Source organism: Panulirus ornatus, chromosome 63, assembly GCF_036320965.1.
Source record: "Panulirus ornatus isolate Po-2019 chromosome 63, ASM3632096v1, whole genome shotgun sequence".
NCBI lineage: Eukaryota > Metazoa > Arthropoda > Malacostraca > Decapoda > Palinuridae > Panulirus > Panulirus ornatus.
Genome location: NC_092286.1, coordinates 7268544 through 7274543, shown reverse-complemented (window position 1 = coordinate 7274543; position 6000 = coordinate 7268544). Strand labels below are relative to the sequence as shown.

Here is a 6000-nt window from a genome sequence, read left to right as displayed (position 1 = left end):
TCACAAAGCCTTCAACCGCTGAAATACATTTGAAGTGTGTTTATGAAAAGAATGGTCCTGATGTTTAAAAGCAACGAAGGTAATTGGTCTCTGGCATTTAGTCAGCCAGTGTGGCGAGGGGAAGAACCGAAGAAAAGTGGATGCGGGGACATTTGCCATCCCAGGTCATGATGTAGGTTCAAGCTCACTATCCCCAGGTCATGAGACAGGTTCAAGTATACTATCCCAGGTCATGATGTAGGTTCAAGCTTACTATCCCAGGTCATGAGGCAGGTTTAAGTATACTATCCCAGGTCATGATGTAGGTTCAAGCTTACTATCCCAAGGTCATGTAGGTTCAAGCTCACTATCCCAGGTCATGAGGCAGGTTCAAGCTCACTATCCCCAGGTCATGATGTAGGTTCAAGCTTACTATCCCAGGTCATGAGGCAGGTTTAAGTATACTATCCCAGGTCATGAGGCAGGTTCAAGCTTACTATCCCAGGTCATGATATAGGTTTAAGCTTGCTATCCCAGGTCATGACGTAAGTTCAAGCTTGCCATCCCAGGTCACTACATGAGTCACCATGTCGTCACAGGTTCACAGGGAGAGTCGCTCTGTTATCCCAGGTCACCATATCTATCCTTCCTGCCTCCTCTGGAGGAGGAGGGGAAACACCCCCCTTCCTGACCCACGAGTTTGTGACCCTTATCTCTTCGAGAATCACCGAGCGCTTACGTGTATTACCCCATCTTCCGAGGACTAGTTTCACAGAAAATGGACTCTATAAAGGTTATGTAAACAGAACGGGAGGGAACATGGAATGGGTTAGTCGATCTTGTAATTAAGTAACGTTTCCTCCGGTTCTTTATAAATTACTTGTATCAATATTCTCCCTCTGTAACTTTTCCTCTGAAGATGTGGTAATACACGAAAGCGCTCAGAATTCTCGTGTTTACTTTTCCTTGTGGTGTTTCTGCGTTTAAGTCACGTGTTTGTTGTGAATTTCTGAATATATATATATATATATATATATATATATATATATATATATATATATATATATATATATATATATATATAATGTCATCGTGCCATATATATTGCGTTCCTGATTCATAAAGTTTTAAATTTCTTGAAATTTAATTTTGTGGACGTACTCTCCTGCACTCCGCATTTCAGTGTCAAAAATTCTTTGGCAGTTATTGCGCTGGAGGTTTGTGTTCATGAGGGCATTTTTGCTAACAATTCTCTCTCTCTCTCTCTCTCTCTCTCTCTCTCTCTCTCTCTCTCTCTCTCTCTCTCTCTCTCTCTCTCTCTCTCTCTCTACACACACACACATACACCACACCACACCACACCACACGCCACCGCACTCCGTGCTTATGTTCATCATTTCCATGCTAAACGTAGAGAGGAATGAGTATACAGATGGATTTTTCTCTCGGAATTATGTCGAATATACGAAAACTGATGAAGAAATTTGTACAGATGATGGCAGACTCGTGGACTAAAAGTGCTTTACGTTTGACACTTAAATAGGACAAAGTTGTGTGTTATTGGAGGAGCAGAACATTCTATATTGCAATGTCCACTGTGCTAGACTTCTGTGCTTTAACTTTTCATATGTTTCCCGCATTTTTATTATTATTATTATTATTATTATTATTATTATTATTATTATTGATTTTATTATTATTATTATCATTATCATTTTTCTTCCTCTTCTTCTTCTTTTTCTATTATTATTATTATTATTATTATTATTATTATTATTATTATTATTATTATTACCTCAGGACAAACATTTATTAAGGACTCCTGGTGTTACCCTGGATCTTTCTATAGGCTGCGCTGCTTCCAGTAGCAAGGAAATGCAGACTCCTTTAGAGTGAGATCTTTGACGAGAGCTTACGCCCAGCGATAACATTGAAGAAAACGAGAGCATGGATGCGGAAAGAAAGAAAACAGAAATAACCGTGAAACACGGGAGACTCAAATTTCTTTCTTTCGTTTACAGGAAACACACAACAGTTTTCCGTAATAAGAATTATCGGAGCACGCGTTCTTCTCGTTAGAATCGGAGGTGTCATTATTCTCACAGTCGTGTCGAAATGTGCAAGTGTAAATGGGGTGTGAACAGCAGCAAAATAATCAAGATATGCAAATGCCTCGCCCGCAGCTGGTGTGTGAGCGGCTTACCGTAGTGCCCCCTCCTCCCCAAGCAGCGTATAGAAAACTGGGTATCTTTCTTTTATATTTTCTTTTCTTCCTTCTCGAACGACTGACTGAGTCTCCACTGGCCAACCATTGGCCAAGGGCGTCCAGATGGTTAGGGCAACATTGGTCATGGCCAGCCAGGTGGTCAAGACCACACACACACACACACACACACACACATATATAAGTTTTGCGAACACGTGTCAGTTTTAAAAAAATATCTAAATGGTTGGCTCAGGCGATTGAAAGGCGTTAACGATCGTGACCTTACGAGGATGTAATTGGCTCGCGGTGGGGTCGGTAGTTAATGCTGTTATATTTCCGAAGAAGCGAGCAATAAACGTGAATGAATATCCTTCGACGAGGGACTTTGGGTACGTTCGGGGGTCAAGTTGAAACTGAATTAGTTTTACCTTCTTTCTTTTTTCTTGTGGTTTTCGACATCTGGCAACGCCAGTTGATGTCATAAAGTATAAATAACTGAATTAATCATTCTTTCATTAAAGGTAAGGAGAGGTTCATGCCCGTAGGCAAAGTGTACGTGCATTGGCAAGAGTGTTTGTGGCCTTGGAATTGTCCTTAACACCAGAACCAGGTGTTAGAGATGAGATGATTGGTGGATCTGGTTTACCGGTCTTAATGACGTCTTTGGCAGTTGATAGATAAAGCTTGAAGACGTCCCAAGCGACCAATCGACGTTCGGTGGTAACACCACATTTACTTCGAATGGATGGCAAATACACGAGTCTTCAGCCGTGCTGTCTGTGGCGGTAACCACAAGGTGCCTGATGGGGTTCACTGCAAATGAAGTCCTGTGTGTGTGTATGGTTTCGTCATCCCGTCACCTGTATATATGTATCTTACTTTACTTATCTTTCTATTTTCCCCTTTCTGCTATCCCTGATGTTCTGTTTACCGTCTTGTTTACTCAGTCTTTCCTACTACTACTACTACTACTACTACTACTACTACTACTATTACTACTACTACTACTACTATTACTACTACTGCTACTATTACTACTATTACTACTATTACTACTACTACTACTACTACTACTACTGTTACTACTACTACTACTATTACTACTACTTCTACTACTACCACTACTACTACTACTACTACTGCTAATGACAGACAGTTATTTTTTGACTTTGTCGAGTGATATGGATGCTGGCTTAACGACCTTCAACTGCCTTTAGTTACTGAATCCACCAACGCTCTCACGGCATTACTGGAAACACAAGGTGAAGGTTTAAAAAGGGCCAGGATTGTTCTGAGGAGGAAATGGGGGAAAGAAACGTAAAAATCCTGGAACACTGCTGGAATGACAGCTGCATTGTGTACTGCTCACGAAACCTAATGAGGATGGGAGTTGAGGGAGGGAGGCTGCAGGTGGTGGTGTAGTTAGGGAAGGTGACACAGAGGGCGTGGCTGGGGGACGGGGTCGTGCGAGGCCCCTGGGCTTTCGGGGGAGGGGGGGGGCAGAGTCAGGGCGTAACCGGGGTTTGGAGAGGTCTGGTGAAGTTCAGGAGGCAAAGAGAATTAAAAATAAAAAGAAGTCGGTGGTTTGGAGGGGGGGGGGTTTTGCTTGGAACTGAGGGCTTGGAGAGAGAGAGAGAGAGAGAGAGAGAGAGAGAGAGAGAGAGAGAGAGAGAGAGAGAGGCAGGGTTTTTGGAGAGGATGCTGGGGGGAGACATGGATGGGTGTTTGGAGGGATCTTTGGGGGGATAAGCAGAGAGAGAGAGAGAGAGAGAGAGAGAGAGAGAGAGAGAGAGAGAGAGAGAGAGAGAGGCAGGGTTTTTGGAGAGGATGCTGGGCGGGAGGGACATGGATGGGTGTTTGGAGGGATCTTTTGGAGGGTAAGGAGTGTAGTGCTGCTGTGGTGGCACACCGACCCCGCTGTGCCACAATTGTGGTAAATCTATTGTTAACGGGATGAGAACTTAGCATGCTGTGTGTGTGACTCAGTCGATGGGGGAAAGCAGGCTCGAATCCCTGTCTGGCCTGGAGACCTGGTGGTTTATCCCTCTCCTCTGGGAGGCTGGTCGATGCATTGGAGGCTGGCTTTAGCTCACACACACACACACACACACACACACACACACACACACACACACACACACACACACACACACACGAGTGTGTAAAAGCTACCTCCCTTTAAAGTACAGATAAGTAGTAGTGCATGATTACTTATATGTATGTAAGTATGTCATTCGTATGGTGTTAGACATATTATTCACTTTGACGTAGAAGATCCTTTTTACATTTAGCGATTAAACAGATACGAAACGATAAATGACAGACGAGAGAAAATAACTTATAGACATCTCCCACTTCTTTGGCCACGCATGTGTCACGGGTGATCATAATGCCACGCAACGCTGAGCCGTAAAGTGCGTACTTAACTCCCTTCGTAAGTAACCTTTTAAGTGGCACTAGAGACACGTGTATCCTAACCAGCTCGAGGGGGTAATCATCACTTAAAGTCTTCATTAAGATGATGAGTTTCACCTTAAAAATTACACTGGCGGTCGGGATCTGGTGTGAACGGCCATCGCTTCAGCCCAGGCTAATTGGATATGTTGTTGAACGTAAAGCCGTTCCTCCGTAGCCAGGGAACGGCCGTCGTCCTCGCCGGCAGGAACGACCCGACGTTCGGGTATTGTTACAACGGTGGAGGCGGGACTGCCTACCTACCTACCTGCCTACTTACCAACCAGCCTCGTACCTACCTACCTACATACCTGCCTCGTACCTACCTACCTTGTATATACATACCATCCTACCTTCTTACCTGCCTACCTTGTATCTACCTACCTACTTACCTACCTACCTACCTACATACCTGCCTCGTACCTACCTACCTTGTATATACATACCATCCTACCTTCTTACCTGCCTACCTTGTATCTACCTACCTACTTACCTACCTTATACCTACTTACCTACTTCGTACCTACCTACCTACTTACCTACCTCGTACCCACCTGTCTACCTACCAGAGGCTCATGGGACATCCCACTCACCATCGATCAACGTGCGGTTCCGCTCACACCTCACACCCACGTGATTTACCGGGCTGTTACGTCCCGCAGCACACACACACAGCCTCGTTCACAGGCTTGTTATGTTTGGCCAATACCTTTTTAAAGACCAGCCCTAGCATTTGTTACTACGTGTGTATGTGTGTGTGTGTGTGTGTGTGTGTGTGTCTTGGTGCCCCTTTTTTCATCGAGCAATTAATGGGAAAGATGAACGGCCGGGTCGACTGCAAGCCGGTTTACCCCGCTCCCAAACTCGCACGCGGGCCCGCTGTGACGATAATGGCGCTGACCAACATGCCACGGAGGCTCATTTACACACACAAAAAAAAAAGAGAATCAATTTTTTTTTTTCAGAATTCTTCTTTCCTCCCAGTTGAGCATTAACTTTGAAAGCCCAGAAGCACGACTGGTGATGGTCCATTGTTGGGTCGTAAGGTTCGATTCCCAGTGTCGTCCCAGGTGCTGAATTGCTCATGAATGTCTCTCTCCCGCTTTCCAGGGAGACTTGGGCGTTACGACCCTTGAGCACGAAGGTACGACCTTTAAGCACTAAGTTACGACCTTTGAGCACGAAGGTACGACCTTTAAGCACGAAGTTACGACCCTTGAGCATAAAGGAAGCACCTTGGGGCACGACCTTTGTTGACCTGTGTGTATGTGTGTGTGTGTGTGTGTGTGTGTGTGTGTGTGTGTGTGTGTGTGTGTGATGGCCTGGCCTTTGAAACGATACACCATCATAACCCAATGGTC

General features: G+C 44.7%; 1 protein-coding gene across 1 annotated transcript in view; it reads right to left on the bottom strand.

Moving 5' to 3' along the window:
* The window catches only part of LOC139746038 (uncharacterized), a 118256-nt gene that overhangs the window by 1085 nt on the left and 111171 nt on the right, over positions 1 to 6000 (bottom strand). The gene's annotated exons all lie outside the window — the stretch shown is intronic.